The 24,217-nt window shown below is 33.8% G+C and overlaps 1 pseudogene across 1 annotated transcript; it reads right to left on the reverse strand.

Moving 5' to 3' along the window:
* Positions 1–20,673: 20,673 nt before the first annotated feature.
* LOC308422619 (cofilin-1-like) lies at positions 20,674–21,202 on the reverse strand (annotated as a pseudogene). The gene has a single exon. The product of its transcript is annotated as a cofilin-1-like (transcript).
* Between the last annotated feature and the right edge of the window lie 3,015 nt (positions 21,203–24,217).

The raw sequence follows: 24,217 nt of genomic DNA on the forward strand, positions 1-24,217 counted from the left end.
TTTCTGATAATTGGACTGCTGCTGTTTTTTGAATATTAACATAAATAGAATTTTAAGATATGTCCTTCCATAGTTTGGCTTTTACGCAATCCTACCAAATTCAACTTATTCAACTTGAATAGAACTCTTATATCATAGATAAGATCAATTTTTTTCTTCTTGAGGGAGTATCACTTATTGTTTTTTAGTGAAACAACTTTATTTTTAAAAAACATAGATAAATGTACAGATTTTAAAAGCATTTTTGCAAAAAAAACTATATGGATAGATTTCTGTCAGTACTTGATTTTTTTTCAGGTTTTATATTATGCATTAAAATCTTACTGGTTAAAATGAACATAAAGTACATGTAAAATAAAATGTAACATGGAAAGAGTCAAAGTTTTCTTGGCTTGTAAAGATTAAACCTAATGATTTTTAAATACCAACACTTGCAAGGCTATCTGCTTAGCTCTTGAATTATTAATGATTTTAGGTCCAGGTGTACCCCACTCTGAGAGGGTGCTATACACTTTTTTTTCTAAGAAGAACTGAGGTCTTTTTGCCTTCCTTTTTTTAGCTTCATATGATCTGTGGGTTGTTTCTTGGGTATGCAGAGCTTTCTGGATATTTTATCCACTTATTAGTGACTGAATATCATGTGTGTTATTTTGTGACTGGATTACCTCATGCAAAGATCACTTCTTGTATTTTTTATTAAGTATGTTCTTTCACTTCATCATTTCTTCAGTGAATATTTATTGAGCTTCTATATATGTAGTTGTGAGTTTTAAAATATATTATTAAAGTATTTTCTTTTGCCTGACATTGAATGGTTCGGGAAATATTGTACAGTATCTCAAACGGGGTTTAACTTGAGAGACAGGTCTGTAAACACACTTGGTATCTCACTTGCAGTCCGGTCTCCATCTTACACAACAAAAAAATAGCACATGGAGTTATAAGAAAGAATTTTTCTTTCCATTTTCCTTTGTTGCACAAAAACTATTTCTCAGATTAGAGGATTAGGGAACAATGGCAGGGGCTAGTTCTTCAATGGTAATATTGGATGAAGAACAATTGTAAAAGAGAAAATGTAGTGTGTATTTTGACCCATAGTCTACCCATGAGTAAACTATGAAATGTCAAAAAAATGGTTAAAATCTAAATTTAGTATAAAAAATTTAAAACGTAAGACAAAACATTCTGGAAAACTCATACTGATTCTGATAAGGTGATGCCTCAGTGAGTGAAACAATGGATGGTATTCTCTTATTGAAATCATTGAAATACAAAAATCAATCAGTTTGACCACCTGTGTGTGGTACACTTAATATTGAAAATAATAATTGCATAACAATTGGTCACTTTGGATTACAATACAATATAGGAAAACTAATCCATCGATTAATAAATCATGACTTTAGGCATGTCCAAGGAAACCTAATTCAGAAGCAGTGGTAGTAAAACTATTAACATTTTTAGTTGTTTAGAAAGAGCAAGTCATATTTTATTGAACTAAATTAGTCTTTTATGTTGGCTTGAAAGAAAAAAGAAATGGTAATAACATATAAAACTATAAAATTACTCTAGTGTATAAATCTTCTTGATTCTTTTGCCTAGAACAATTTTAGTCTGTTTTAGAGAGTAATGGTTATAGGAAAGATTCTTGTTTTTCTAAATCCATTTCATTATTTTTCTTTAAAAAAAGACCATAGTTACAAAGCTTATAGTTTTTTTATTAAAAAATAAAATTTCCCCATACAACTATGGTAAAACAATGTACCTGCTTTCAAAATATTTAAAATTCACTCTTCTGTTGTAAAAACATGAATACAACAATATATACATTTATCTAAGTCTTATTAAAATTTCTGTATATTTATGATCTAGTTTGCATTTTTACATTCTAATTTAGATATGAATTATGAACTCATGATTTTTTTCATATAATACACTTTATTAGGGAATGATTTCAATATTTAAATATATGAAAATTATATTTCAATAGTTTTTTAAAGTAAGATTTTTTTCTGAAGAATTATAATAGCACCACTGTATATTTGTTAGGAAATCATTATCAAATCAAATGAATCACCAACTAATGGTAATATATTCATGAAACAGGAACTCAAAAAAGTTTGACACAATTTATATTACAAGTATATAGGAGTCAAAAAAGTTTTATGAAACTTTGATGTACATAAGTGCAAACAACAAACTCTAAATTTCTAATGATCTCTATGAAAGAAACATTGACTTAGAATCCTGCTTTACTTTTAAGTTGGTAGACTTGAATCATCATAAAAGAAACTCTGAAAGCAGAAGTCACATACTGAAACCTTATTTGTTTGTAAACCTAAAAGTGATTAAATGAAACTACTTTCACATTCAACTACCTATATATTTTGATCTCTTCAAAAATCCTATTGTAGTTTTAATAAAGACAATAAAAAATGAAAGTACCCTAGCATCACCATGGGAATCACCTAGTTGGGAAAATGATTGCCTTGCCAGCCAGCATGAGAAGTTAGATTCAATCCTAAAACCTCTGTAAAAATGAACTGTATGTCATGGCATATATAATGGACATCTCAGTGGTAGGAAGGATCCCTGGGGCACCTAGGCCAGCTAGGCTAGCTTACTTGTGATTTTTGTGGCCAGTGCTAGAACCTGCCTCGGAAGAAGTGACAGTGTTCAAGGGAAAACATTTACAGAGGAACCTATGTGGTGTAAGCATGTCCACATCAGACACAGAGTCTCAAATTCCTGTGTAATTGTGCATGTGTATCAAGATCCATTCATACAAAAATGCACATGAAATTTTAATTAAAAATAAAACAAATCTTTAAAGTCAAATTTTCAATGAGTCTTTTTTTAACGACTTTATTTTGCAAAACAAAGATAAATGTACAGATTTTAAACATTTTTTGCTTAAAATTATACATTTTTGTCAGTACTGTTTTTTCAGACATTAAAATAAATTTTACATAAAACCATGTGAATATATTTTTTAGTCAGTACTTGATTTTTTTTCAAGGACTTGACAGTATGCATTGAAAACCTACTAGTTACAATAAGCATAAAGTACATGTAAAACAAAACGCAACATGGAAATAGTCAATGAGTCTTTTTTATTATTTGTCCTTATTACTATTTTTTCCATATTCAAACAATGACAGACATGTACAGATCAATTCTCTACTTCCTTTTTTAATTTTTTAATTTTTGACTTTTTTTTAAATTGAGGAACTTTATTTTAAATAAACAGAGATATATGTACAGATTTTAAAAGCATTTTTCATATAAAAGTATATGAATACATATGAATATATTTTTGTCAATACTTGATTTTTTTAAAGCTTTAATAGTATGCATTAAAATCTTACTAGTTACAATGAGTATAAAGTACATGTAAAACAAGATGTAACATGGAAATAGTCAATTTTTTCTTGGAGAATAAAGATGAAACATAATGATGTTCCTGGTTTTTTTTTTTTTTTTTTTTTTTTTTTTTTTTGCCTTTGTATTTCTTGAACTTCATATAGTCTGTGAGTTGTTTCTGGGCTGTTCAGAGCTTTCTGGGGTAAATGTAAAATTATCACTGACTGCATATTATGTCTGTTCTTTTGTGACTGGGTTACATCACTCAGGATGATATTCATTTTATGCATCCATTTTCTTAAGAATTTCATGAAGTCATTGTTTCTGATAGCTCAGTAGTACTCCACTGTGTAAATGTACCAAAATTTTTTGTATCCATTCATCTACTGAAAGACATCTGGGTTCTTTCAGGCATCTGGCTATGATAAATAGGGCTTCTATGAACATTGCGGTGCATGTGTCTCTGTTGTATGTTGGAGCGTCTATGGGGTATAGCCACTTTTCCTATATTATTGTTACATATATGTGTGTGTGTGTGTGTGTGTGTGTGTGTATGTATATATACCCACAAATACTTAATCACAACCTTAAAAAATGTATCCGAAATGAATTTTAGAAAAAAGAAATATCTGGGTCTTCAGGTAGTACTATTTCCAATTTTCTGAGGAACCGCCAGACTGATTTTCATAGTGGTTTTTCCAGTTTACAACCCCACTGACAGTGGAGAAGTGTTCCTCTTCCTCGGAATGCTCTCCAGCATCTGCTGTCATCTGAACATTTGAACTTAGCCATTTGGACTGGTGTGATGTGGAATCTCAGGGTTGTTTTGATTTGCATTTCCGTGATGGCTAAGGATGTTGAGCACTTCCTTAGATGCTTTTCAGTCATTCCATATTCCTCAATTGAGAACTTTTTGTTTAGCTCTATACCCCATTTTTAATAGGGTTGTGGATTCTCTGATGTCTAACTTCTTGAGTTGTTTGTATACCTGAGACATTGGGCCTCTATCTGCTGTGGGGTTGGTAAAGATCTTTTCCCACTCTTTTGGCTGTCATTTTGTTTTCTTGAGACTGTCTTTAGCCTTGCAGAAACTTTGCAATCTCTTTCAGTCCCATTTGTCATATTTGACCTTAGAGCTTGATCCATTGGTGTTTTGAACAGGAAATTTTCTCCTGTGCCTTTGTGTTCTAAGGTTTTCTCTACTTTCTATTCTAAAAGTTTCAGTGTACCTGGTTTAATGTGAAGATCTTTGATCCACTTGCACTTGAGCTTTGTACAAGGACATAGGAAAGGGTCTATTTTAATTCTTCTGCATGCTGAGTGCCAGTTGGACCAACACCATTTGTTGAATAGGCTTTTTTTTATTGAATATTTATAGCACCTTTGTGAAAAATCAGGTGACCATATATGTGAGGACTTATTTCTGGATCTTCTATTCTATTCCATTGATCCATGTGCCTATTTCTGTACCAGTACCATGCAGTTTTTAGCACAATTGCCTTGTAATATAGTTTGTGGTTGAGGATAGTGATTACCGCAGATGTTTTCTTGTTGTTGATGATGGATTTCTCTATTCTCGGACTTCTGTTATTCCAGATGAAATTATGCATTGCTCTTTCCAACGCTATGAAGAAATGGGTTGGAAATGGGTTGATGGGGATTGCATTGAATCTGTAGATTGCTTTTGGTAAGATGGCCATTTTTACAATGTTGATCCTTTCAATCCATTAGAATGGGAGATCTTTTTATTTTCTGATATCTTTCTCGATTTCATTCTTCAGAAGTTTGAAAATATTGTCATGAAGGTCCTTCACTTGCTTAATTAGAGTCATACCAAGTTAATTCATATTGTTTGTGATTATTGTGAAGAGTATCTTTTCCCTAATTTCTTTCTCCACAAGTTTTTTCCTTTGAGTAGAGGAAGGCTACTAATTAGTTTGAGTTAATTTTATATCCAGCCATTTTGCTGAGCTTGTTTATCAGCTGTAGGATTTCTCTGGTGGAATTTCGGGGGTCACATAAGTACACTATCATGTTATCTGCAAACAGTGATGCTTTTACTTCTTCCTTTCCAAATTGTATCCCTTTGATTTTTTTTGGCTGTCTAATTGCTGTGGCCAAAAATTCCAGTACTATTTTTAATGGGTAGGAGGAAAATGGGCAGCCTTTTCTAGTCCCTGGTTTTAGTGGGATTGCTTCAAGATTCTCAGCATTAAGTTTGATGTTGGCTGTTGGTTTTCTGTATATTGCTTTTATTATGTTTAGGTATGGGACTTGGATTCATGGTCTTTCCAAGACTTTTAATATGAAGGGGTGTTGAAAATTTTCAAATTATTTCTCAACATCTAGTGAGAGAACCATGTGTTTTTTTCTTTGAGTTTGTTTATATGGTGGATTATGTCGATGGATTTCTGTATATTATATCATCCCTGCATCCCAGGGATGAAACCTACTTGATCATGCTGAATGATCAGTTTGATGTGTTCTTGGATTCGGCTTGCAAAGATTTTGTTGAGTATTTTTGCATCAATGTTCATAAGTGAGATTGGTCTAAAACTTTCTTTTATTGTAAGGTGTTTGTGTGGTTTAGAAATGAGGGTTATTTTGGCCTTGAAAAGGAGTTAGGTAGTGTTCCATCTGACTCTATTTTGTGGAATAGTTTGGAGAGTATTGGTATTAGGTCGTCTATAAATGTCTGATAGAATTCTGCACTTATCTCATCTGGACCTGGACTTTTTTGGGTTGGGAGGTTTTGATGACTGCCTCTATTTCTTTAGGTGTTATTGGATTATTTAGATGGTTTACCTGGTCCTGATTTGACTTTGGTATCTTGTATCTGTCTAGGAATTCATCCATTTCCTCCTGATTTTCCAGCTTTGCTGAGTGTAGCCTTTTGTTGTAGGATCTGATGATCTCTTGAATTTCCTCAGTTTCAGTTGATATTTCTCCACTTTCATTTCTGATTTTGTTAATTTGGATACTCTCTTTTTGCCCTCTAGTTAGTCTGGCTAGGGGTTTATCAATTTTGTTAATTTTCTCAAAGAACCAGCTCTAAGTTTTGTTGACTCTTTGAATTGTTTTTTTTTTTTTTTTTTTTTTTTTTGGTTTCTATATGGTCACTTTCTGCTCTGTGTTAGATTATTTCTTGACATCTACTCCTCTTTCGTATACCTGCTTCATTTTGTTCCAGAGCTTTCAAATGTGCTGTCAAGTTGCTAGTGTATGCTCTCTCCAGTTTCTTTTTGTAAGCACTCAGAAATATAGTTTTTCTCTCAGTGCTGCTTTCATTGCATCACATAGTTTTGTGTATGTTGTGTTTTTATTTTCATTAAATTCTAGAAAATTTTTTAATTTATTCTTTATTTCTTCTTTGCCTATGCTATTTTTTAGTAGAGCATTGTTTAGTTTCAATGTGTATTTGGGATTTTTGTTATCTTTGTTGTTATTAAAGACCAGGCTTAGAGCATCGTGATCTGATAGGATGCATGGGTGTATTTCAATCTTCTTATATCTATTGAGGCTTTCTTTTTTTCTGACCAATTATAAGGTCAATTTTGGAGAAGGTGCTGTGAGGTGCTGAGAAGAAGATTTATTTTTTTGTTTTAGGATGAAATGTTCTGTATATGTCTGTTAATTCCAATTGGTTCATAACCTTTGCTAGTTTCACTGCATCCTTGTTCAAGTTCTGTTTACATGATCTGTCCACTGCTGAGAGTGGGGTGTTGAGGTTTTCCCCTATTATTGTGTGGAGTGTAATGTATTTTCTGAGCCTTAGTAGAGTTTCCAGGTGGAAACTGAGTAGTAGGCCTTCCATGTGGAAACTAAGTACCTAAGACAGAGTGCCTGCTCCCCTGAACCAATCAAGGGGCTGCACTTTCCATGTGCCAGATTTAGCCCTTTCTGTGCCCAGCTACCCACAGCATGGCACAGTCTCACCCTGGCTGTGTCCCTGGATCTCTGTTGTTCCATGTGGCAAATGGCTTCTATCATTTTCATCATCATCATCATCATCATCATCATCATCATCATCATCATCAACATCATCATCATCATCATCATCATTATTGTATGGTAGATGAAACACAAAAACATGGTCCTCAGAAAATTGAGGCAAGATAATATTGATTTTTAAAAACAAGCACAACTTGAGGACAAAGTGATATTTTGTTTCCCCAAAAAACCCCAAAAAAACAAAAAACAAAACAAACAAAGAAACAACAACAAAAAAAAAAAAAAAAAAAAAAAAAAAACAGTGTCCTGGAAAGATGCCTCAGTGAGTGAGAGCAATGACTGTTCTTCCAGCGGTCCTGAATTCAATTCCCAGAAACCACATGGTGTCTCACCACCATCCCTCAAAGAATCTGCTGTTCTCTTTTAGTGTGTGTCTAAAGACAGCTGTAGTATACTAATATAAATAAAAATAAGTAAACCTTAAAAAAAACAAAACAGCAAAAACAAAACTTGTTTTACATGAACACAGAGCTTGGTTTTCTACCTGAATGAGTATTTTATACCTAATACACTTCTACCTATAATTTAAATGCAAAATGTAAGCTGTATGATCAGTGAAGCTTTCCCCAGCATTGGCTTCTTGCAAGTACAGATTTATCAGAGTTTGGATTTCTCAGAGTAGCCATGGGCTCATGGGAACCAGGTTACATATCATATACTATCATGAAATAACAAAGTACTGTGAAATTGAGTAAACATTTGCCTTTGCCAGGAGTGTTTGCATTTTATGTCTTATAACTTTTTGAGGAATGAAAATACTGGTCCTCAATTATAAAATGTTAGACATGAGTGCACAGGGAGCAAAGGATTTAAATAGATAAGAGAACATCTTAGCAACTAAATTTATGCTAGGTAATTTGCCTGTACACAGCCTGTGCCCCTTCTATTTATTTTGTTTGAGACATTTGTTAAATCTTGGTTAAAATGTTTTCCATAACTGCTTAGAAATCATCAATCATAATTCTACATAAACTGCTTAACACTCTTCCACCATACATCAACACAGATTCTTCTGTATTTTCATGGCATCTTTAGTTGAAAGGACATTTACAGGAGACTATGCACAAGCCATAAATTCCAGTTTACACCAGGAAACAATTTGCCTTCATAATTTAGTGTGAAGGCTAAGTTAAAAAAAAAGAAGAAGAAGAAGAACCACTAGTGAATTATCGCTCCCTATAGTTATAATGTGCCTTGTTCCTCTACCCATAAACATTCTGAAAGGTGACACTGTGAAGGATTCACTAGTCACACCATATGCCAGCCTTCTTTCCTGGAAATATCTTCCCTTAAATAACTAGTGAAACAGGCATCTCAACATAAGCAGTTGAAGCTTCAATTCTAAATCACTCCTGGACACTAAAAAATATCCTAGAGACTGATAAGAGGAAAATAAGATGTTAGCATTATTTCCATGAGCAAATTAATAGAAAGTTAAGAACAGGCTCATGAAAGGTCCAAGTGTCTGCTTAGAACTATATATGGTCTACATGCTAACATGACATCTGTGCCAATAATTTCACACTGTGCCCATTGCTTAAGTTTAACGCAATTCTACTCTGCAAAAATAGCAATACTCCATAAAGTCATGGAGGACTAAGAAATAGGGCCCCATTCTCACAATAATAGGGCTGCTAATGTGAATAGATGGAAAAACTTGAAAGCAAGTTACCAGGGAGAAGAATTCATCATTCAATAATGAGTAAAGAAGATAAATGGATTTTAAGATATCGAACAACAACTTTCATGTCTTGTTCATAAACTGATGTCAATGTGGCAGCAGCAAACAATCGAATCATACATCTTAATTCAATAGAAGACCTTTTAAATTATCAATGAGCAACTCATTTTAAAGACTATCTTTCTCTTTGTCCCTTATTCTTATCATTAGTACAAACAGAAGTTTAGACCTCTAGTGATGGTAACCTACTTCAAATAAATAGTTAGATTCAAATCATTCAATCTCCATTTGAAGGGTTATGGACAAATTATTTCAATATTTCTTAAAACTTACATAATTTCATATTTGTTTTTTATTCCCTATTTTCTAGTTTCATGTAATAATTTTTCTATTTGTTCTGTCATTTCTTTTCTCACTCTCTCTCTAGTAATTATTGAACAAATATAAAAAGTCACAAGCTTAAGAATTGGGAGATAGATATCTTGGAGGGCAGAAATATTAACAATATGCTATATTGAACAAGTCTAATGGTTAGAAAGACTGTGACAATGTAGCAATCCCTCTTTAAAGCATAACATAAATGGTTGTTTACTAAAAACAGATTTAATGATCTGTGTGTAGAAGAAATGGATTGCCCCAGCTATATGATATCCTGGAGAGTTTCTATGTGATCATCTTGCACTTAGCCAAGATGGCTTAAACATACAATTTGTAAAACAAAATGGCACAAAACTTGAAACAGCGAAGTAACAACAGACAAGGTAACATATTAGAAAGCATGTCATATTTTTGTTATCTCTTTATTCTGTTTACTATTGTGAAGAATTACTAGCTAATAATATTGTATTGGATATTGGTGAATAGTTTGTGTATATTTGTAGCCTCTGGATGTGAGAATAAACTTAGAAGGAAAAATGTAATAGAATATTATAGCTGTTAATCACTTGGCATATTGGCATATCACCTGTCTTTTAGAAAATAATAGCAGCTACATCTAATTTAAGGCATTTTGTTCAATATACAAATCTTCCATGGCATCCTACATAAAGTTAGTAGAACAGTCTTCACTATTTAGAAATTTGAAATCTCCCTCTGGTATTAATTTTATACTAAAACTCAATATGATCTTGGATAGTTATTAAATTGACTTTGTTGAAATATTTCTATGACTGCTATTTTTCTTTAGAGTAGTAGCTACCAAAGCATTTGCCTCAAAAACAAAATAGAATCATGCATGGTTATCTATGGTGGTAAAAACCAACTTTTCTAGTCAAGAAGTTTCTTAAATGGTTAAGCCATTTGCAGATCATTAAAAGCATCTATTTGTATCACCATATAACAATTCTATTAGCACTATTCCAGGACCAACACTTCATTTGCATCAAACAACTCCTAATAACAACTAACAATTTCCAAGGTTTTCAAATAAGTACACATTTAAAGGGAACATTTTTTTTTTGTTTAAGTCATATAAAATTTTGATTTCTAATTTTCTAGTTTTGAATGTTCATCAATAGGCTTTTGACTAATGTAATGTTGCATAAATGTGTAAATAAGACCCACCCATAAAGCACCATGCTGAATCTTGCTGAAACTGAAAATAACAAAAGTGGGCAGGGCCAGTAAAGTCAGTTGTTTTGTATATTTGTGAATTAAGAAGGAAATATTATTTTTATTTCACATGAACTGTTAATTTTAATTCCAACCATATGTAGTTTATATATGATTGAAAAACCCATACTTGTGGTCCTGAAAAATGGTCAAACCGTAATCTGTTCTTTAAAGGGTCAAGTTTAGTTTACTAGCACTCATTTCAGGTGGCTCACAATTTCTTGTAAATGCCACTGTGTGATGAACTAATGCTCATTCTGTTCAGTACAGGTACCCACAAAGACACATAAACATACAATAAATAAGATAAAAATATTATGGCTTCTAGATCTTATATATGGCATATATTTCTTTTAATAATACTCATTAAAGATTTTCATATACTAAGATGGATCATATAAGGACACTTATGGTTATTTCTACTTGAAAATTATACTGGAAATGAGGATAACATTTGAAATGTTAGTAAATAAAATATCTAATAATTTAAAAAGAATATTTTTAAATAGTTGAGTAGTACTCCATTGTGTAAATGTACCACATTTTCTGTATCCATTCCTTTGTTGAAGGACAACTGGGTTCTTTCCAGGTTCTGGCTACTATAAATAAGACTGCTGTTAACATAGCAGTGCACATGTCCTTGCTATATGTCAGAACATCTTTTGGGTATATGCCAAGGAATGGTATAGCTGGGTCCTTAGGTAGTACTATGTCCAATTTTTTTCAGGAACCTCCAGTCTGATTTCCAGAGTGGTTGTACTAGCTTTCAATCCCACCAACAATGGAGGAGTAGTCTTCTTTCTCTACATCCTTGCCAGCATCTGTGGTCCTCTGAGTTTTTGTTCTTAGCCATTCTGACTGGTGTGATGTAGATTCTCATGGTTGTTTTGATTTGCATTTCCTTGATGAGTAAGGATTTGAACATTTTTTAGTTGCTTCTCAGCCATTAGATGTTCCACAAATGAGAATTCTTTACCTCTGTCCCCCATTTTTAATAGCAAAATTTGAGAAAGAAATGAATAGTATTTACCACTATGTAAAATATTTCTCATTTCATAATTAAAGATAAAAATCTGCAGTTATAATAAAATAATAAAAATATATGGTGACACCTCAACTTCATCAAAATCTGTGAGATTAACTCAATCTTACATTGATGTATAAAATATACATTTAAATAAATTATTTGAATACCTTGAATAAAAAAAAAACACTATGTCTGTGCTGCCATTGTATAGTAGGGGAAACTGAATGCATCTTAGACCCTCTTGAGATAAGACAGAAGGAGTAGGAACCTAAAAAGTGTGGAGGAAGTCATGGGCAGGGTTACAGATACAAAGACAAAGAGATAAAAGATACATAAAGACTTTTAGTGGTCCTAATCAGTTACCTGTTAGGGTTTTTAGTGCAGTCATGTGAGAAAATCTCATGAATTTAGGAAAAAAGTATCACATAAAAAAAAGAAAAGAATAACCAACTTTCATGATGACTCTAATTTGTAATAGCATTAGTAAAAAAATAAATGCTCCTGTATCTTACATGAAATAAAGTGAATAAGTATCCAATGTTATTTTCTTGGTATTGGGGAAGGGGAGAGAAGTATAGCTAATATTCTGACTATCCAGACTGGATTCAGAAATATCTGAATCACATTTCCATACATGTCTTCATGTTCAGTGTTGTACCATAACAGTATATATATCTACTCTGGTCCTATTGAGTAAAACTCATGTAAGAGAACAAATTCTTCATATATAACCATTTCTAATTATAGCAAAATACATCAGAGTCTGCCAGATCACATAATTTAGCATGTGGTCAGGCTGAGTGTAACAGAACCCTGATTTTCTTTGCAACTATATATTGTTCTACACATTATAGAACATGATAGACAATGTCCAAGGAACAATAAAAATGGCATTCCTAGTTTTAACTTAAATACTGATATAGATCATCATATTTGTTATATACGTACATGTATGTATGATCTGTCACATAGCATTATACCTTTACCACAGCTTTAATCGTATTCACTATTTAATACTTTACTGATATGGAAAAATATTCAGAAAATTCTATTTGTTCATCTTCCTTGTCATGACTCTATTTGTACAGAGCAGTATTGATACAAAAACCAAAATATTTGTACAAAGTTATTCCCCAGGTGAACAACCTTATAAGTCAACAGATCTGTCCATATATTGAGTCAGAGTTATCTAATATACTTTTACTTCATTTCCTCTATAGGTCTCCACTTTAACAGTAGATCACAATCCTCTCAATATCAAAATCATAATATTCTTGGAAACAATTCAATTCTGGAATTAGCCTTCTGTCCAAGTGTAGCAATTTTTTTCAGTTTAACTCATGACTGCATTACATCTCAGCTGCAATATTCTCTCCCATTTCTCCTCCCAGACCCTGCCCACCCCACCCCCAATATAAATACACATTTTTCCCAATTAAAATCCACTCTGGCTCCATTTCTCTTCAGAAAGGGGTAGGTCTCCTGTCGATATCAACCAGCTACAGAATATCAACTTGCAGTAAGTATGGGCACCTCTTTTACTGTTAAGAATAAAAGGAATAGGTCACAAATGCAAGCATCAGAGTTAGAGAATGGCCTTGCTCACAATGTCAGGAATTCTGTAAGAAGACCAAGCTGCACAACTGTCACACATGAGCAGAAGGCCTGGGTCAGTCCTATGCAGGCTCCCTGGTCAGTGGGTCAACTCTGTGAGACCCTATGATCATAAATTAGTTGATTTTCTTCGTGTCTTCCACAAGATTCTCTAAGCTCTGTCTAATGTTTGGCTGTGAATCTTTGCATCTATTTCTGGATGAAACATCTCTGCTGACAATTTGGCTAGGCATCTCCACATGAGAGCTCCTGTTTCCATCTTCATGCCCTTCCCTATTCTCCCCTGCTCTCCCCTGCCTTATTTTCTCCAACAGTTTGTCCAGGATGTCTTTGAAATGCTAATGCCCTACCCCCTGCACTAAGCTTTCCTCATTATTGTGCTCTTTTGTGGTCTATGGATTATAGCATGGTTGTCCTTTCAGGCTAATAGTCATTTATAAGTGAGTGTATATCATATTTGTCTGTCTGTGTCTTTGCCTCACTCAGAATGATTTGTTTCTAGTTCTATTTACACTTTACTGTGAGGAATTATGTAAAATCTTAAATGCACATGTGATAAGCAAAATATCTGTCAAGTACTCAGTATAAAGTCTTTGGGTCTTCTAAGTATAGGGTTTCTCTGCCGTAATGCATAGTGTACACAGTATTATCTGGCCTTCTTGCCATTTATCCTATGTAAATTTGGACCTAGAGAATCAGTCTACATGCTGTGAAGAATAAGGCATCTCTCATCTTTGACCCAAAGGTAATCTGTTTTCTCACAGATTATGCAGAACAGGAGCAGCCCAAACAGATAGCAAACAAGGTAAAATGCCATGTTTCATGTAGTTCTCAGCAGTGGAAATCTTATTAGAAACAATATCCCTGTGGTTTATTTTGCCATTCTGATACTTTGGTTTAAAGGTTTTGGAACACATTTGTCAGCCCCTATGTAATATAGGTGACATATACATCAGAAATTTGAAAATGACAGATATGTTTGATGTTTTGGCTTGTTTCACAGATCTCATTTGTAAGAATCTGTTATCATGTTTTTTTCATCATGATTTTAGATGCCCCAATATACTGTGTTACAAATATTGAGACTGTTATTTGATGTTTATAAATAGAATAATTCACTATACTAAAATAAAAAGTGAAACAATTTACTTATGTGTAAAATTGCTTTATATATAATGACCAGCCCCAAATCTGGGAAATAATTAAAAGAAAAAATTGTATGTTTTTTGCCATAAAGAAGTTGAATGTTGAGTAATTGTTGATTCCTTTTTCCTTAAAAGTAAGAATAATAAGGCTTTGTCTTTATGTGAAAAATGAAATCATTTTTTCAGTGAAATATCAATGACTAATGGATAATTATGCGTTCTATCTTTAGTGTTTTAGCCTAATTAACATAAAAATAATTCATCAGAATTTTCATTGAAGTTCAATTGACATAGTATTAAGAACAATGCACAACAAAGCTATAATCTTGATATTGAACAATAACTAAGATAAATATCTTGTCAACTTTAATTTATTAATGCAAATGTGACTGGATATATTAGTGGCTTAAAAGTGAAAATCTCGCTTGAATTTTATTTCTTTCATAATTCAAAGACAAATTATGTTCTTACATAATAAGTCATTGAAGCTAGTTTTAAAAATGACCCACTAGATTAAAATGAGTAAAAAAAGACCAGATAGACATATTAACTATAATACCGTCTGTGCATTCTTCCATCTAAGTTGATTTTTTTCTCCAGAACATTATTGATTTTGGCCCAGAGATAAACCCAGTCACTGTGAGTGATAAACTATCACCAAATCCCATTGACTTTTTCTCTTTTGCTGTAGTTTTTGTCAGGTCAATGAATTATCCTTGGTTTATACTTTGCTCTCTAAGGCATAAATCAAGTTTTTTTCTTTCTTTCTCTTTGCTTTTTTTTTTTTTTTTAAGTTAGATTCTCACAAGTCTGGAGGAATGAAGTCAAATGTAGCCTGAATAGAATAACTAAGCTTTTGTTTACTTAAAATGTTTTTCTATAATTCTAAAAAATGCCAGTTTAGATGCTTTTTATTAATGATAAGAAGTGGCTTATTTTCATACAGTTGAATTTGTTAATTAACAGACAAAGGAGATTTCTTTTTTCTACTTTAACTTCAACATTTATAATAAATAGATGAAATGCATCTTTGTAATTTAAATTTTGTGATTGGGCTTTCACAGACACAAAAGAAATATTCAGCTTCATCAAATACATCTTCCTTCTGTTTTTTTCCAACTATGTGTGCATCATCATGTGTGTATATATATATATATATATATATATATATATATATATATATATATATATATATATATGCATGTATGTATTTACTTTTCTATCTCTAAATTTACTATTAACTTACTCTAGAAACCAGATAATAATATTATATGAAGATGGTGGAAAGTGAGTTAATGAATAGGTTATATTATTGACATAGTAAATAAATTAAGCTTTTCCTGAGGCAAAAAAAAATGAGTTTTTAGCATACACTCGTAGTGATTGCATGTTTTTGCTGTCACAATACACAATGTATTCTTTATGTTTCTTTTTCCCCAACTTTTTGAAAATAGATTTTCTTTTCATATAATATAACCTGATTGTATTTTCCCTCACGCCTCATTCAGTTTTTCATTCTTCTTTTTCTCATCTACCCTTTTCCTGTTTCTTGTTAGAAAAGATCAGTCTTTTAAGAGATAACAACCAGACATGACAAAATAAAATAAGACAAAGAAAAATCAGTCATATTGAAGTTGGATGCAGTCACTTAAACAGGTGGGAAAACTTTGCAAGTGCAGACACAAAAATCAGAGACATACTTGTTCTCAAAGTCAAAAGTCCCATAAAAATACCAAGCTAGAGAGATGCAGGCCTGGTGAGACTGCCCTGCGAGTAGCCAGGGCACAAAGAGGTCTGGGCCAAGCATGTGGAAAGCACACCCCCTCACACACGATTGGTTCAGGGAAGGAGGAACTCTGCCATGGGACTCAGTTTCCACCCAGATGGCCCGTGCATGCAGATCAAACGCTCAGACCATCTGCCCCCAGGAACTGCGGAGATCCAGGGACATTAGCCTGGTGAGATTGTGCTGTGAGTAGCCAGGACCCAGAGAGGTCTGGGCCGAGAACACAAAAAGTGTGCCCCCGCATTGATTCAGGGGAACAGGAACTCTGACATAGGGACTCGGTTTCTACCCAGAGAGCCTGTGTGTGTGGATCTAACATTCAGGCCATCGGTCACCTGGAACAGCAGAGATCTAGGGACACAGGTATGTTACATGGGAGAGACGGGAACCAATCACACACAAGAAGACCACGTATAATCACAGACAACAAGAAGGGAAAAGGAAAGCAAAAGAACTTACCCAACAGAAACCAAGATAACCTGGCAAGCACAGAACCCAGCTCTTCCAACACAGAAAACAGTGCAATGCCAAACATTCCAGAAAAAGAAGACTTAGACCAGAAATCATACTTCAAGATGATGATAGAGATCCTTAAAAAAATAATGGGAGGAAAAGCAAAAAGAAATAGTTGATTTTAAAGAGGAAACAGGAAAAACACTCAAAGAAATCAAAGAACTAGAGGAAAACAGAACCAAAGAGATGAAAGAATTAAAGAAAGAATTCAAAATAGAAATGGAAACATTAAAGAAAACACTAAAAGAGACAATCCTGGAGGTAGAAAACATAAAAATGAGATCAGTAGTCACAAAGGCAAGCATCTCCAACAGACTACAAGAGATAGAAGAGAGATTCTCATGGGCCGAAAAAAAACATGGAAAACAGAGAAAACAGTCAGAGACGATGCAAAAGCCCGAAAGCTCCTAAGACCATGAGCATAAAAGAAGCCTACAGAACTCTAAATAGAGTAGATCAGAAAAGAAATTCCTCCTGAAACATAATAGTCAAAATGCCAAGTGCCCAAAGCAAAGTAAGAATACTAAAAGCAATAAGGGAAAAAGGTCATGTAACATGTAAAGGCAGACCAATCAGAATCACACCCGACTTCTCAACAGAGACTATGAAAGCTAGAAAATCCAGGATAGACATCATCCAAACCCTAAAAGAACACAAGTGTCAGCCCAAGCTGCTATACCCAGCAAAATTCTCAATCACCATAGATAGAGAGCCCAAGATATTCTAGGAAAAAACTAAATTTACACAATATCTGACCATAAGTCAAGCCCTACAAGGAATTATAGGTAGAAAACCCAATACAAGGAGGAAATCTTTATCAAAAAATATAAAGAAGGACACTTTTTACTTAATACAGAGAAAATTTGTCAGGTGGAACTCTCAATCCTTAACATATATGCTCCAACACAATAGCACCCATATTCATAAAAGAAACCCTACTAAAGCTCAAAAAAATACAGTGCACTCCACACAATAATAGTGGAAAACCTCAAAACTCCACTCTCATACAGTGAAACTATTAGAGGTTATGAACCAATTAAAATTAATAGACATCTACAAAACATTTCATCCTAAAACAAAAGAATACACCTACTTCTCAGCACCTCATAGCACCTTCTCCAAAATTGAACATATAATTGGTTACAGAACAAACCTCAATAGATATAAGAAGATTGAAATACTCCCATGCATCCAATCAGATCACCATGGTCTAAGGCTGGTCTTTAATAACAACAAAGTCAACTAAAAGTCCATACACACATGGAAACTAGACAAAGCCCTATCAAACGATAGCATGGTCAAAGAAGAAATAAAGAAAAATAAAGGATTTTCTAGAATTTAATGAAAATGAAAACACAACATACCCAAATCTATGGGATGCAATGAAAGCAGCACTCAGAGGAAAACTCATAGCTCTGAGTGCTTCCAGAAAGAAACTGGAGAGAGCATACACTAGAAACTTGACAGCACAGCTGAAAGCTCTAGAACAAAAGGAGACAGATACACACCCAAGAGGAGTAGATAGCAATAAATAAATATTTTCAGATACTGTTATGCAAAAATGCTTCTAAAATCTGTACATTTATCTTTGTTTTTTAAAATAAAGTTGTTCAATTAAAAACAAGAATACAATGCTAATCGCTATGAAATATATGCAGAGGGCCTGGTTCAGACCTGTGGAGGCCATGTGCTTGGTACTTTTCTGAGTTCATAATAGCCTTGCTTAGTTTATTCACAAGACTTGTACTGAAAATGTCCTCTAACCATTCAGCTCTTACAATCTTTCTGTCTCTCTTTCTATGGGATTCTGAACTCCAACGGGAAGTATTTTAAGATGACCTCCCATTTATACTATCTCTTACGTGTCTGGCTTTGTGTCTCAACATATATTTTAGAGGCTAGATAGCCTGAAGCCTTAAGGTAAAACAAAACACTGAAGGTCTACAAAGCGAAATGATCCCTGAATCAATTCCAAACAACATTTTGCTACACTCATAGATCAGTCCTCTATCCAGTCATTGTCTGAGGACTTGTTCCTGAAGCAGACAGATATTGATTTCTTACAGAAGGAGACACACTGTATGCAGTATTCACAAATGCTCAAATCAGTATGAAAAATCATGGCAATTATATAAACTTTATAAACCTGTATTCTTTTAATAGGCTCATCATATAAAATAAAACACAATTTAAAAGGTGGTTAGATAGAATGTGCAATTTCAAGCCATTAAGATGGCTAATCCAGCAGACAGGTTCTTCAAATGCTAATGAGTTCCTAAAAATGTAGTATAGGAATTCACTTGACCCCCTTATCTCCAAGTAGTTGCATCACAAACCATACTAGGACATTTAACATTTTGTTCTCTGAGCAAAAGCTGTGGTTTATTTTTACTAACCTTAAAATTTTATGATAATTTAAAATAAAAGATGAAACAATTAAGAGAAAAATGACACATAGGTACCATTGGTACTTTAAAATTACATCTTTTAAAAATGTAACAATCTTTTTTTGTCAAAATATTTTTTCATCGTTTTTATTACTAAGATAATACCTCTCTGGGCTGTGCATCTGTTCCATAGTGTATGGAAGACAATGTTTCCTTGGAGTCACTAATTTCATTTGGCTGTTACAATATTCTACTTTCCCTTCCACAGAGTTCGTAATGCTCTGGAGGAAAGGGGGCCCATATTAATCAGATTTAATGGTAGGAGCCATGGCCAGTAGATATCCAACACAAAACAAACTCAGTTGTATTTTTGTAGACATTTTATTTCATATTGATTTGTTTTGCTCTTTGTTTTTTTATGTCTTACTGGTGGTTCTATTTTTTTTTTAAACGACTTTATTTTGCAAAACAAAGATAAATGTACAGATTTTAAACATTTTTTGCTTAAAATTATACATTTTTGTCAGTACTGTTTTTTCAGACATTAAAATAAATTTTACATAAAACCATGTGAATATATTTTTTAGTCAGTACTTGATTTTTTTCAAGGGCTTGACAGTATGCATTGAAAACCTACTAGTTGCAATAAGCGTAAAGTACATGCAAAACAAAACGCAACATGGAAATAGTCAAAGTCTTCTTGTTTTGTGAATATATGTATATTTTTTGTTTTCTTTATTTCTTGGACTTCATACAGTCTGTGAGTTGTTTCTGGGGGAGTGCAAGCCTCTGGGGTTAGCATCCCACTATCAGTGACTGCATATTATGTCTGTTCTTGTTCTTATTGATCACGGTTTCTGATTTTGTTTTTATGGACTCTGGGTATGTGCCTCTGTGTGTTTCCTGTAATTGTATTTTTAATTATTTGATTTTTATTTGATTGCCTATTTGGTTTTATTGTTTGTTTGTTTACTTTCTTTTGTTTTCCCCCTCTCTTATTTCAAAGTCTTTCTTTCTTCCCCCACTACATTGTAAATTAGCCTTTTATTTATTTATTTATATTTCTTTATTTTAAATTGAAGGTCCCTTACTGGTCCTGCTCCCATGTATGAGTGGCCAAGATCAAGGGAAAGAGCAGGGCAACCACTTGGTACAGGGAAAGTCATTTCCAAAGTTCATTTACATTCATAACTAAACAGAGAAGCACAGAGTCACTATTGTGGTTAGAAGTTGGCAGCATGGGATGGTGAGGAATAAGGAGTAGGGATGCCATTAAAGAAAAACACAGGCTCCCTCAAATTGGGTGCCTAGGAATGGGTTTTATCCGCTTCAACCCAAACGGAATCAGAATATAAAAAGTAGTTTGGGAAGGCAGGAACCTTCAGGGACAGAGGGAAAAGGACCCTGCAGGTGCTGGGAGGGATGTTTGGAAACTGTGGTAAAGATACAGCTCTCCCCCTGCTGGGATTCCCCCATACCTTCAGATCTGGCAGGAAAGAGGCAGCCTGCAACACCCAAGAGCAGGTCTAGGGCTGCTAGATGCTCCAGGCAGGGACCAGGAGGTGGCTCACAAAGACTTTTCTTTCGGGGGAAATGATGGTGCTGCTATCTAGTTTCTCTGCCAGAGTGCAGCAGTTCTTGACCTCCTCATAGCAGTTTGTTCATAATTCATGCTTGATTTCCTTTGGCTTCTTCTTGATGGCATCCTTGGAGCAGGCATAGAACATTTTTCTTTTAAGGAGTGCACTCTAAAGGGCCCAGAAAATGAATACCAGGTCCTCATTCTTGCTCTCCTGGTCTCATAGGTTGCATCATAGAAAGCATAGTGGTAGTCCTTGCCTGGCAGCATCTTGACAAAAGTGGTGTAGGGGTTGTCCACAGTCTGCCCTACATCTCCTACCAGAATCTTCTTGATCTCCTCCAGGATGATGTTCTTCTTGTCCTCACTCAAGCAGAAAACACTGCCCTCTTGTGTTTCTTCACTTCTGGCATTGATGACTTGAGAACTTTCATGTCACTGAACACCTTGATGACAATATCAGAGACAGCCACAACAGAGGCCATGTTTCTGGAAACAAAAGGGAAACAGAAAGAGCTGCTGCTGGGATATGACTGAACCCAAAGTCCTTTTTTTCCGTTCATTGAAAATGAAAAGACTTAAGAAGTCATCAATTTTTCTACATAGCATCACTCCAAGACAGTCCATCTTTCTAGTCCATCACTCAATGGGGTGAGCTAATATCTAGTGATTGTTATATATGTTTAATAATAACAGGTAAAGCATATTAATTGCAGAAATCTTAACCAAAATAAATTCTCATAAGCAAGGCTTATGAGAGCAATTCTGTAATGGATTATATAATACACTGAATCAGACTATCTCAGGAAGACTGCCTGGTAGTTATCAGCTTGTCCTATTTTGGCTTCTAACATTATACCCAGTAAAATTTAATCACCGTAGATGGAGAAAACAAGATATTCCAAGACAAAACAAAATTAAAACTATGTGTAACCACATCCAGGCCCTACAGAAAATTTTAGAAATTCTCCATTCCAGTGAAGCTATCTTTACCCAAGAAAACACCAAATTGCAGGAAATTATTCTACCACACTAGCAAAAAGGAAAGGAAAACACACACACACACACACACACACTCACACAGAAAGAGAGAGAGAGAGAGAGAGAGAGAGAGAGAGAGAGAGAGAGAGCGCTCTACCACCACCATCACTTCCAAAATAACAGAAATTAATAATTGCCAAGCATTAATATGTCTAACAAATAAATGAGTGAAATTTCACAATAAAATGACAGAGGCTAACAATAAATTAAAAAAAAAAAAAAAACAGGATTCAACATTATCCTGCATACAAGCAATATATCTCAGCAATAAAGATAGACATTGCCTTAGAATAAAGGTCTGAAAAAAGTTTTCCAAGAGACCCATGAAGCAATGTGATATATCCATTCTAATATCTCATAAAATAAACTTCCAGCCAATATTAATCTTAAGAGATGGAGTAAAATACTTCATACTCAAAGAAAAGAAAAGCCACCAAGATGACATCTCAATTCTGACAATTTATTCTCCAAATGCAAGGCAAAACAAATGTGTAAAACAAGCCTTACTAAAGCTTAAAAAATACATCAAGCACCACCCATTAACAGTGGAAGACTTCAACACCCCTTTTTTCCAAGGGACAGATCATTGATACAAAGAAATACTGAAACAGTAGACATTATAAATTAAATGAATATAGCAGCTATCTATGCAACATTATACAAAAACACAAAAGAATATAGCTTTTCAGTCCACTGCAAAACTGTCTTTAAAATTAACCAAATAGTTGGTCAGCAACAAGGTTTAACAGACACAAGACAAAACTAAAATAAATTCTTGAATCTTATCAGATATCTATGGATTAAAGGTTGACTTCAAAAATAGAAGAAACAGCCGAAAGTTTATAAACTCAAGGGAACTTAACTGTTCTCTACACAATAATCACTGGGTCAGAGGAGAAATAAAAAGAAGAATTAAAGATTGTCTAGAACTCAATGAAACCTAAGATATAACATACCTCATCTTGTGGGGCAAAATAAAAGCAATGCTAAGAGGAAAGTTCATAGCACTAAGTGCCAGCATGGAAAAACTGAAAAGTGAAATTTGAAAATACACCTGGAAGCTCTAGGTCAAAAAAGAACCAAACACTCACAAGAGCAGTAAATGAGACAGCTGAAAATTAAAAACAAAACAAAAATCCTGAAGAGTGGAGAAAAATGTTACATTTATATAATGGGATACTATTTATCAATTGAAAACAAGTGTTATGAAATTTTCAGGCAAAGGGATGGAACTAGAAAATATCATCCCCAGTGAGGTTACCCAGACTACAAAGCAAATGAATTGTACCTGTTTATAAGTAAATATCCACCATTTAATACAGGTTGCTCATGATGCACAGTTATCAATGGAAATAAACGTAGGTTTGAGAATGCAGGTAGAAAATGTGTTGCTGCGGTAATGTAGCTGTAGATTCCCTTCTAAGATACATGACATCTATGATCCTGGATATTTGCCACTTTCTAGTTTGTAGTATGATTTCCCTCATATTGAGTACATGTTAAGTCCACATCGACAGCTGTTCTAACTGCCAGTATATAAGGATGTATAGTTATGATGGTCACTGTTGTGGCTCACGGGTGTTACAGCTGGATAGGTCTATGGATTACTTCTTTTCTTTGACATTTTGCATAGTACGTCCTTGTATTGTTAAAGCTAGACTTCAGGAAGGAGGCTATCATACTATATCTAGCTTTATTCATCTAAGTCCTGTGTCTGAAAAGAATTGTCTTTTCTACAGAATGAAAGCATCATTAGTCGCTGAGTGATAGCTAGTGACAGCAATAGCATACATTGTTTAGGGAGTCACATGGACTACCCTGACCAACCACTCAAACAGAACTTTCTCATGCCTGATACTTGGTTTTTGTTGTTGTTTTCTTGCTTGCTTGGTTATTGTTTTGTGAGATAGTGGACGGGTCTGGTTGGAGAAGAGCAGTCTCAGTTCATATTTCATGATTCATTTAATTTATGAAGGTGTGAATATGTGTGTGTGTAGTATTATATAATTTAATACAATATATACCATATACATATATAATTTTAGGAAATATTTTGTCTTAAGGCTTTATCAAACATTCCTAGTGTTACTTGTTCCTCCTCCCTTCATCTGCTATCTTGATGTTGGCCAGTCAGACTGAGGTGAGAAGAAATCTCAATGCTGCTTAAATTTGTAATATATTGAATCATAAAGATATTAAACATTCCAAATGTTAGGAATAACCATTGTATATGTTCATTTAAGAACTTTCTATTAAGTGTGACTAGAATATTTGTTATGAAAAGACAAAATCTCTTTAAAAATGCAGATATTTATTATTATTATTATTATTATTATTATTATTATTATTATTGTTATTATTATTATTATTGATAACTCTTTATTCTAATGAGAGTGAAAAAAGTGCATGGGTTTCGCTGAGTAAGAGACTGAGAAATGCATATGAGTAGTTGGGGAAGA

The sequence above is a fragment of the Micromys minutus genome, assembly GCF_963924665.1.
Source record: "Micromys minutus genome assembly, chromosome: 7".
NCBI lineage: Eukaryota > Metazoa > Chordata > Mammalia > Rodentia > Muridae > Micromys > Micromys minutus.